This window comes from Palaemon carinicauda, chromosome 7 (assembly GCF_036898095.1).
Source record: "Palaemon carinicauda isolate YSFRI2023 chromosome 7, ASM3689809v2, whole genome shotgun sequence".
In the NCBI taxonomy this organism is placed as follows: domain Eukaryota; kingdom Metazoa; phylum Arthropoda; class Malacostraca; order Decapoda; family Palaemonidae; genus Palaemon; species Palaemon carinicauda.
The window spans coordinates 116,193,517-116,206,384 of NC_090731.1; positions in this window are offsets into that span (position 1 = coordinate 116,193,517).

Below are 12,868 nucleotides of genomic sequence, written 5' to 3' on the forward strand. Positions count from 1 at the left end.
CGACTGTTCTAGTCATTATAAAACACAGACATATATATATATATATATATATATATATATATATATATATATATATATACATATGCATATATATATATATATATATATATATATATATATATATATATATATAAATATATATATGTATATTTATATATATTTTTATAAATATATATACATATATATATATATATATATATATATATATATATATATATATATATATATATATATATATATATATACATATGTATATATATATGTGTGTATGTGTGTAAATATATATATATATATATATATATATATATATATATATATATATATATATATATATATATATATATATATATATATAAATATATCCAGAAAATTGCTCTATTTTATAGGCAAGATATATATTATTAAATGAGGAAATTTACCAGTCCAATGAGTCAAACGTGACTCATGCGGAGCTGGATCGATTAAATTCAGGAAAGAAGAAATAAATTTTAGATGCAATTTGTTAAATAAATAACTGTATAGTAAAATAAGAGATGAAAACTTGTGAGATAAAACCTGTGATAAAAAGAAACATAAATCCCATCCATAAAACAATGATAGGAAAATTCGGCCCCAGAAAATTTGGTTCAATGCAATTTCTGAAATCATTTTGAGCAATCCCAAAATAAATTATCTGAAAACGGTTGTTGTTTAGAAACAGCTCACAAATGGGTACGTGGTTTAATGGATGATTTAGTAGTTGGTTATTCTTGTCATTGAAGCATTTGGGATGGTATTTCAGAACATGACACATTCGTGGGTCTCTTGATTGTTTGAAAACTGTAAACAAATGTGCACTTTAAAATCATGGTGTTTGAGAAGCTACATATCTACAAGACTTTTCTTGAGCTATAAAACTTTTGACCAAATATTTACCTTTGGAAGGTATTGATTGACTTTGAACGGACAATTCATGATAGATTTGATTACATAATTTTTTTCATTTTTATCAGTGCCAATTCTTGTAAAATAGTATTATTATTATTATTATTATTATTATTATTATTATTATTATTATTATTATTATTATTATTAGCTAAACTACAACCTAGCTGGAAAAGCAGGATGCTATAAGCCCAAGGGCTCCAGCAGCGAAAAATAGCCCAGTGAGGAAAGAATAAAAGGAAATAAATAAACTACAAAAGAAGTAATGAACAATTAATTTAGAAGAATTCAGGAACAGTAACAACATTAAAATAGATCTTTCATGTATAAACTATGAAGAGAAACTTATGTCAACCTTTTCAACATAAATTCGCTGAAAGTTTGAACTTTTGAAATTACAACGATTAAACTGCCTAATTAGGAAGGTCATTCCACAATTAGGTTATAGCTGGAATAAAACTTCCATAGCACTGTATAGTATTGAGCCTTATGATGGAGAAGATATGACTTTTAGAATTAGCTGCATACCCAGTATTTCGAGCAGGATGGTACTGTTTGGGAAGATATGAATGCAAAAGATGGTTAGTTATGAAAAAATCTTATGTAACGTTTATTAAGAACTAACTCAACGACGATGCCAGAGATCTATATCTAGTCAGGGATTAGAAATTTAACAGACCTCAAGTTCTTGATCAACAAATTAATATGAGACTAAGCAGCTGAAGACCAGACACCAGAACAACACTCGAAACAAGGTAGACTAAAAAAATTAAAACACTTCTTCAGAATAGATTTATCACCAACAATCTTGAAATACTTTTCAGTAAGCCATTTTTTGTGCAATTGAAGAGGTAAAGCACCGAATGTGTTTCTCAAAAGTAAATTTCCTTTCAAGAATCACACCTGAAATTTTAAAAAGAGTGGTATAGAGGTAAAGAGACATTATCAATACTGAGATTTGGATGTTGAGGAACAACTGTTCTCGATCTATTTAAAATCATACTTTGACTTTTGTTAGGGTTTAACTTCATGCTCCATAACTTGCACTACGCCCTAATCATAGCTAGATCTTTATTAGGGGATTCAGTAACATAAGATATACTTACAGTAGATGGAATTGAAGCAAAGAGAGTAGTATCATCTGCATATGCAACGAGCTCATGTTCTAGGCCAAACCACATATCATGTGTATATAGTATGAAAAGTAAATGATATACATGGCACTAATGAAACTCTAACCAGAATCCTTGATAGTGTTAGAGAATGTATGACATTTAAACAACTAAAATTAAATGAGAACAAAGCTGAATTCATGGTGGTGGGTAAGAGAAACAGCGTGAGAAACTTGGGTGATATTCAAATGAATATAAATAATGACTCGGTGCCGATATCGAGTAAAGTTCGATATCTAGGTGTATTTCTTGACTGTAACCTGCCTCTAAATGCCCAAATATATAATGTAATAGAAACTGCTGGTTATCATCTAAGAAATATTGCGTTTATAAAAAAGTACCTGGACGAAAATTCTGTAAAGAAACTTGTGATAAACTGTGTTATTACCAGGATTGACTACTGCAACTCTATCTACTACAATTTACCAAAAGTGCAACTTAACAAATTACAAAACATAAGAAACAGAGGAGCAAGACTGATAAAAAGTGTCCCACCCAGAGAAAGGATCACCCCTATACTAACCGATTCACACTGGCTACCGATTAAAACGAGAATTGAACTAAAATATGTACAATAACTCACCAAGTTATCAGAACCGGGCGTCCAAAATACTGAAGAGAATTGCTACATATTGCGCAGCCAACAAATCGTGTCGACACGAGAATAGTTACAGATGTCTTCAAACTGTTGGAACCTAGATTTATGTCTACTTTAGGCTCCAGAGCCTTTAAATATGCGGCTCCGAGACTATATAATAATCTCCCACGAAACATTCGAATGATTGAAGACATTAAGGCTTTCAAGAGGAAACTGAAGACTTTCTTATTTCGATAGTCATACAACATTGACGATTTAACAGTAAATGAACAACACGCGATATGAAACGTTAAATACTCTGAACGAACAAGGTAAAACGACAGTGGAGGTCCTGTAGAGAGTGGGGTTCCCCTGCTGTATGGGACCGGAAAAGCAGCCATCAAAGTAAGTAAGTAAGAACACTACCTTGATGAAACCCTAAAAATCACATTCCTATACCTACTTAGGTGTCCATCAACAACAACTCTCTGCAATCTATTACTTAAAAATTCAATAATGATGGTAAGAGAAAACCCACATACTCCCTCATGATTAACACGGTCAAGGACCACTGAAATTAATGCCAATCATAAGAACTTCCTAACCACACTCAACTACTGATGGATAGAAAACCTTGTCCTACCTTATGACGGTAACAGTACATCAACTTTGTAGGTAGCAAGTTGGCTAGGGCAGCAACCATCCGTTGAGACACTACTGCTAGAGTGTTATTGAGTCCTTACATTGGCCAGACATTACTACAATGGATATCCTTGTCTCTGGTTACAGCTCAATTTTCCTTTGCCACCACTTACACCGAATAGTTTGATCTATTCTTTCCACATTCTCCTCTGTCCTCATACGCCTGACAACACTGAGGTTACCAAACAATTCTTGCTCACTCAAGGCTAATTGTGCAGTGGCTACTTTCCTCTTGGTAAGGGTTGAAAAGTGACTTTAGTTACGGTAAAAAGCTCTTTTACGAGAAGGACACTCCAAAAGCAAAATATTGTTTTAGTCTTGGGTAGTGCAAGCGTCTGGGGATAGAGATCTCTTGCTTAAGGGTACGCTCGGACACACTGTTCTATCTTATTTCTCTTCCTCTTATTTTTTTTAGGGTTTTTATAGTTTATATATGAAAGATTTGTTTTAATGTTACTGTTCTTAAATATTTTATTTCAATTGTTAATAACTCACTGGACTATTTTTCTCTATTCGACCCTTTGAGCTTCTAGTATCTTGCTTTTTCAACTAGGGTTGTAGCTTAGATAATAATAATAATAATAATAATAATAATAATAATAATAATAATAATAATAATAATAATAATAATAATAATAATAATAATAATAATATTTTTTAGACTAACAACTATTTTTTGTGTGTTATGTGTTTGATAAAATGAAATATTATATATGAATTTTTTTATGGTTTAAATATGAATTACTACTAATTCCTAGTTTAATTAATAATAATTCTGATCAGTTAAATCAATGTTTTTTTTGGGTAAGAGTAATGATAACTTCTGGGATCCATATTTTTCGGGACCGAATTTTCCAAGAACGAATTTTCTCGGACCGAATTTTTCTAATTTCTCGTGTGATATGTCCAATAAGAGAACATTTTATAAATGCTGTATATTCTTTTTTTTTTTTTTTTTTGCAGTTTTATATATTGGCTTTTTTTTATTCTTATCAATAAAATTACTCTTCTGCGTTGTTTCATATTGATTCTGGTCAGTTGAATCAAGGTTTCCATGAGCAGTTTAGTAATAATCTCCAGGACCGAGTTTTCTGGGACCAAATTTTCTGGGACCGAATTTTCTGGGACCGAATTTTCTGGGACCGAATTTTCTTAAAAAAAAAGAGAAACTCAGAATTTGATGAAATATCTGACAAACTTTTGTTATTGCAACATGAATGTCTTTGTCATCAGAAACCTTTAGAGTCGCTGAATATATGTTTTATAGTTGAAATATTGTCACACTCACTGCACATGAAGAAGCTATGGTTCAATCTTATACAACAATAGACAATCTTGTTAAAATTACTTAAACCTCTTACACACACACATATATATATACATATATATATAAAGTATATATATGCATATATAAGAGGTTACATATATATATATATATATATATATTATATATATATATACATACATATATATATGTATATATATATATATATATATATATATATATATATATATATATATATATATATATATATATATATATATATATATATATATATATGACAAAGTTAACTGACCGTCCTTAAAACATGCAAGATATATGAAAGAAAACCTGTCATATTCAAAAGACTAGTACACTTGTTCCATAATCAGCCACAATTTTTAAAGAAAATTAAAATAACTCTCATGAAAATAAGTTTTACCGATATGAAAAGGGCATTGCTATCAAAGAAAGAATAAAAGATATATCAAGAAAATATGAAGAAAAAAAAGGCCATTAGTTTTGTTATTCCAACTACCCATGCTACAACACTAAAGGAGAAAGCACCAAGGAACATGGAATAAAAAAGAGGCTCAAGATAGATATACATTATCTATTCATTGTGAAGAATCACGCACTTAATCCGTGAGTGTTTCAGTTTGGAACACTTTTGTACCCAAACGATCGAACTGGATACACGAGTAAAGGTAATTGTTCTTTTAGACGAAATTCAGCAATGTGACTGATAAAAATAGAAGATAACATCGAACTCGGCAGAAGGTTATCAGTTGTCATAGCCGACGTTTAATTCGCATTAATCTTGTGTTTATAATCTATATGTAAATTTGTTGTGTACAGGGGCGTCCTAAATCTCATTTCAAAACAATTCTTGAATTTCCATTGACGCTTTTTTTCACTCTCCCTATTAATCTACACTATTTATAACAAACTGTATAACATACATTTATCTTGAATTTGTCAACAATATATACACATATATATATATGTATATATCTACATATATATATATGTATATATATATATATATATATATATATATATATATATATATATATATATATATATATATATATATGTATATATATATACTGTTGAGAAATACATGAATGGCATTTACTACCTTTCATTTCTAAACCATTTACAGAAGTGTATTTTCTAATGTGTTATGGCTTTTTAGTTTTTGTGCTACTGTATTAAAAGATATAAATTTAATATTGGTAACTAAAGAGTTGAATAGTTGTGATTTTACAATTCTGACAATAACAAATAGCATCGTTAAACCTTATTTGTCTGTTTAAAACTATGAACGATAAATTGCTGCCCTCTTTCTTTTCTTCTTGCATATCTGAGGAAGTATAGTACGACACAAGTTCAGCCACGCTTCTTTCTGACCTTGGAAGTTGGACATAGCAGTTAACATCAGCAATATTCTCGTTACACCGGGTAAGTCAAGGCACATAATTTTAGTGTCATGTCGTAAACGGCGAAATACAAAGCAAAAATACATTCTTCTTTGGATATTGGAATATTTTCATTATTTTTTGTTCTTTATCTTCCGTCAGTATGATGTATGACTTCGGTATTATCGAGACGGTGTGCTATGTTTAGCAAGCAAATTGGCTTAATGATGGCGTTGCACACGTTGAGAAGGCTCATGACACTTTATTCGCTTTGTTTGTACTCTTTATTCGAAACTGTTTCAACTAATCGATGATTACTATAAAAAAGCATAGCTTTTCACTTCGCCGTTTTATTGTATAAATTTTACATACTTCTATTTACAACAAATGTGTTAACTTTTGTATGTGGTTTAGACGCTACCGTAACTCTATCGCTTTTCAATGGAAAAATAAGCTACTCCCGAGATCATTTTGGCTTATTATTTTAATGTTATTTTATATACATATATATATATATATATATATATATATACATATATATATATGTATGTCTTTGTATTATATATATATATATATATATATATATATATATATATATATATATATATATATATATATATATATATATATGTCTTTGTATTATATGTATGTATGTATGTATGTATGTATGTATGTATATTTTATATATATACATATACATATATTATATATATATATATATATATATATATATATATATATATATATATATATATATATATATATACATATATATATATATAATGTGCTGGTATGTGTGTGCATACGAAAGCTAAGAATAGAGAGAATAATCTTTACAAACCCAGTTTGAAGGGTGGCATATAAATAAACATAGATTAAAATTTTTGATATTTCTCATTCTAGCATGTTTATAACTTTAATGATTTTACCTTCACAAACTCTAATGATGGTTGGTTCTGTATTGGTTCGGCTAACCTTGATATATCAAGACTATAGTTCGTAATTGCCATCCTCATGCAGTCATTCAGGCGACAGTGAAGCGTGACATATACTTGGATTTTAAGATTTTTATTATAAAAAATCCTTTATTTTTTGCGCAGGTATGTCGAACCAAAAGAAGATTGTAGTCTTTGTTATACTTCTTTCAGTAGTAGAAATTATTTTGTTTTTGTTAATGTCCAGACTTTTTTTGTATGCTCTGCGTGTTGCTCTTCAATTGCACGTCAATGTTTAAAAAAAAAAGGTTATATAGGAATGTGATAGGTGGTAAAAAATGGCTGAAGTATCGAAACCTCTACAACTCGCCCACTACCATGATGAGTTTGTGTATGTAGAAGCAACAGAAAACTCTGAACTTTTAATGTTGAACATTTTCTCCAATATAGTGGAGTCCTTTACAGATCTGATAAATCCATAGCTTCTGTTTATTCCTGAAAGCATTCACTGAGCTTTTTATTTGAGGCGAAAGTTTCATTTGTCTTTGGAATTCTAGATTTAACTCATTCAGTTTATATGAGATTCCTGTTAAAAATGTAAGGACAGCTAGAAATTTTCAATCATAGGTTCTTCATATGAATCCTCTCATTGTTGCACAAAGCCTTTGATTACGGGAATTACATGTTCAAAGAGCTTAAGAGCATTTGCCCTACATCGAAGATCTTGTTGAAGATCTCTAGTACGAATAGAATTAATACATGTTCATAGTTAACAACTTTCGAACAAAGAAATTATTAGTCTATAATGCAGTGGTAGCTAATGAACTGAAGGAAAGAAGCGTCATTTTTGCCAAGTGTCACAAAGCCTATACTGATGGAGCCCCATCTATTGTTATTGACGCAAGTTTTGAAGAGGTACACTTACCTCGTCAATAATATTCTTGAAAATATTAAAAAAAAACTTCCACTCCATCCGTTTTTTCTTCAAGGGTTAAGAGCACTAATAAATCTTCCTTCACATTGTCACGATGAAAAACAATGAACAATAATACACTTATTGGGCTGTGTACACAACGTCCGTTAATTGATCGAATTGCAAACTGAAATACGTACATTCCTTAATATCTGCTTTCATTTGATTAAAGACATTTCACGACCTCATTTCTATACTGCGTGTAACCGTGTTCCCAGACAATAGCATGGATTTCATTGCACTTATGATTTCAGTTTTATTCTTAAAACTTTCAAACAAAGATTCAGACGCTGCAACCTAACATTTACACCATTTCACCATCCTCGAATGTTTTCTTCATTTTTCACAAGAACATGGACAACATTAAAATGTAGCAACGGTCGTTGACTAAGCTTTATCAAGAAGTTTTAGGAATACCTCTTTTCTAAGTCCACAGCTTAGATTTTAGCCGTTTCACTTTCTCGCTTCTTAAAGCACTGCTAGACAGATATTTAGTATCATAACTCTTGTGAAGTGTTACAAAATACTTCTCTTCATTACTGTTCATAGGTACAGTAACAATTACTCGATGAATAAAACACATAATTCGTTTTTGCGATTATCGAAAAAATAAGTCTTTTCTCATTCATCATGTAAAGTGTATTGATGACTTCTCTTTGAACCTGAAGCTATTCGTTTTCTTAAATTGAAAATGAAATTAGCGTTGATAATCTTGAGACGCCATATTCAATTTTCAAAGGAACACAATTAGCACAGATATCTTCTAGAGAAAAATTCAAACTGAGATCATGATAGTAATATTCAGCTAAACGAGTTAATTCATCGGTACGAAAGTTGGCTACCATGTACGTTCTGGACAAGGATATTTCAACCCGGTCGCATGGGCACTTCCACAATCACTAATCATCAATTGCACACTCTACCAATTTCTGAATCTCGCGGCTATCTTTAGTACAGTCCAATCAACAATCTCTCTCTCTCTCTCTCTCTCTCTCTCTCTCTCTCTCTCTCTCTCTCTCTCTCATATCATGATTACAAATTTTAGATTTTTTCCTGCTTATAATGAATAATGAAAGCGAACAAACTATTTTACAATTTTCATTCGTACCTTGCAGGCACCACTGTATGGCCCACGGTGCAGTATGGCGTCCGCGAGCTACAGGTCAGTGACGAAGCCGCCCACACCCCACATGATGTGACGCCTCACACCCTTACCCTCGTTTCTGTTACTACCACTTCATTTCAGATTAAGGATTGTTGTGTGTGTGTGTGTGTGTGTGTCTGTGTATGTGTGTGTGTTGACGAATCAAGTTGTTCCTGTATCTCGGATGCTTGCTAATACTTTTCAAAGATATAATATTCAAGTAAATGAATATTATAGATTTTATATAATATTATTCACTCAATTTGGAATACAGTTAGATTTTATATAATCTACGGTTAAAGATTATTTCCCATATTTCTACAAGTATTTATTACTTAATTTTAATCGTTAATTTATAGATCAAAATTCACCATTTCTTCTTTTAAATTTAAGATATTTTAAGGTCAATGGTCTTAAGAAAATTGTTGCGGATTTATAGTCAAGTTCATTGACCGAACAAAAACCTTTTAGAATTTACGATATTCCACTCCACTAGTTAACTGAAAATTCTTATCAATCATCTCTTAAAAAACTCCATTACTCTCCTAATCATCGCTATTATCTTTCATTATTCGTTCAACAAACAAAAGTTGTTTTGATCTCTGACTCCATAAAATTTTTGTTGAATAATTTGTTGTAATGATCATGTAATAGCAGTGTCGAATGGAAACATCTGTTCGTCCAAACCGATACAAGTACTCTTGTTTTTTTTTTTTTTTATTCTAAGGCATTTTATTGGATCTGACATAAAGTACTGCTAGTCAGATTACTTGTAGTAGAATACTTATAATTAGTTACTTTCGAAGGCTTTAACTTATTACCCTGCTCATGCTGTATTTCTAGAGTATTTTGCATTTTTAGGCCGTGTGTAGTTGATTTTCGTGGATTAAATCCTACCAAGTCATCGGATATGGATCGTATTTTGAAAATAACTATTTGAAGCCACTGCTTAATTGGCAAAGATTGGCAGTGATTTCAAATATGGATGATTAAGGCACTTATGAGAGTAAATCAAAGAAATTCAAAGGGAAACCTATCTAAGTTTATTATGTAACCGCAGAGATGCTAATTATGATGTAAAGTTGTAAACTATAACATCAGGCGAAAAAGAAAGGTTTCCATAAGTACGATTGTAATCGTAGGAATATAAATATTTACCCTCTTGTACAGTGAGCATTAGGTGGGATATGTGATAATCATAGAAATTGTTAGATAATGTACTATAAATGGATAATAATCTAAACAATTTTATCAGTACTTTACAGCTAAAATAGATTAAAGAAATTGTTAGAGATTTTGTCTAGATTTAACTGAGTTGAAACTATTTCTTCTTTGAATCTTATGGCTCTTTACATAAATAGTCGACCACAGCGGTTGAAACCTAGGATAAAAACAAAAATTTGCGTTAGAATACACACCAAAAACACTATATAACGCTTGCTGTAATGAGTGCTTATATCATTGAGAGCAGTAACTGTAGGCTAGACAAATCATTGTTGGCAATAACAATGATATTACAGTTCCCATTTGGGGATACTTTTATAGTTAGTGTTTGAGAAGAAAGGCTTGCTGATTCGAACTAGTTTATTTACACAGAGAACGGAAAGTAGCTGGAAATATTTATATCGAAAAAGTACTCAGTCTATAACCCTAAAATTTTGAATATCTTTGGCGTACAGAACAAAAATAAAAAAAAATTACACATTTTAATTTCAAGCTCAAAATATTCTTTAATTAGATATTGGTTTCAGTTTTAAAGATATAGTATCACCATTCCTATGAAAAAAATAACTTCGAGTTATTATTATTATTATTATTATTATTATTATTATTATTGGCTAGGCTACAACCCTAGTTGAAAAAGTAGGGTGCTATAAGCCCAAGGGCTCCAACAGGGAAAATAGCCCAACAAGGAAAGGAAATAAGGAAAAACTAGAAGAGAAGTTTAAAAATAACAATATTAAAACGAATAATTCATATATAAACTATAAAAACTTAAAAATAACAAGAGGAAGAGAAACAAGATAGAATAGTGTGCCCGAGTGTACCCTCAAGCAAGAGGTCTCTAACCCTAGATAGTGGAAGAATGGTGCAGAGGCTATGGTACTACCCAAGACTAGAGAACAATGGTTTGATTTGGGAGTGTCCTTCTCCTAGAAGAGTTGCTTACCATAGCTTAAGAGTCTTTTCTGCCCTTACCAAGAGGAAGGTAGCCACTGAACAATTACAGTTCAGTAGTTAACCTCTTGAGAAAAGAAGAATTATTTGGTAATTTCAGTGTTGTCAAGTGTATGAGGAAAGAGGAGAATGAGTAAAGAATAGGCCAGACTATTCTGTGTATGTATCGGCAAAGATGAAATGAGCCGTGACCAGAGAAAGGGGTCCAATGTAGTACTGTCTGGCCAGTCAAAGGACCCAATAACACTAGCAGTAGTATTTCAACGGGTGCCTGGTGCCTTGGCCAATTTATTACCTCTTGTGTTTGTGTTTGTTGTATAGCCGTTTTCATGACGTACTCTAGAGTATGTTTTTTGATGTCTAATATGTGTCTGCAAAACACGGGCTATTGGATTTTGCAATACTAAATTCCTCCCCACCCCCCACCACCCCACCCTGCAAGAAAAAGGGACTCGGGTCCCTGAATCATCCTCTGGGGTGGATGCTGGTTTAAGCCTGTCCATCAATATCTAGGTAGTTCTTCCTTCCCCTGATAACTCGTTGCACTTTTCTTGTGCTGTACGATGCGATGAAGTCCCAAGTATGTGGATGACATGTGGAAGATAGTGGGAATCTATTCTATAAAACATATATTTGGTACGTTTTACATCTGCAGGGATGTAGGAGTTCTACTCTACCAATGTCAGAGTGCTACGTGTGGGGTTGTTTTCAGTCCTAGTGGCATCCATGATAAATCCTTTCTCTTTACTTCCGTTCTGGTATTTGGCGAGTAATGGAAAGGATCAACAATGCCGTTGGCTTCTTGGTTGTGTTCTATTATATGGTTTAATTTTGCCACAAGCTTGGCAGTGCGGGAACTCCATAGGTCTGAAGTAAAATTAACCCCGTATCGCTGGTTGCGCATTGAGGAACTAATTGATTAGGGCTATTGCACAATTCATGGCTATTTGTTGTTTGACAGGTGTTGCCTAAAGCCATCTGGTAGTCAGTAGAGATGTACCGATGGTATCAGTATCAGTATCGGTATTGGTAGTATCGGTATCGACCACTGTCATGACACCAGTATCGGAATCGATATCGACCTCCACCATGAGTATCTGGTATCGGTATCGGCCAATCAATGAGCTTAAATTGCCGATACTCTGGTACTGGTATTTTGGGTTATTTGAACATCAAAGATATCCTTGCGTTCATCCAATTTTGCGTTTTTTTTCTTACAACTGGCAATTAATTCTAATTAATTCCAGCAAAAATAATATCTCTTACCAATTACTAATTGTCCTACTACTAAATGGGACTAACTTTGTGTTTTGAATAGAGTAGTTAACATTTCAATAACTGAAATATGGACTTTGCTAAATAAAGAACTTTAGTATTACTGGTGAACCAATATTATGTTATCCAGTAATAAAAAAGTCATATAGGGAAAGATATTACATTTATGATGAGATTATGTCATTGCCATCGATATATCCATAATTTATGTTTCAAACAAAAAAATCTTCAAAACATTGTTTTAAGTCAAATAGATACCACAGAGGGCTTGGCCCGTACTGTTTACTGAATGGGCCTAATGCTGCC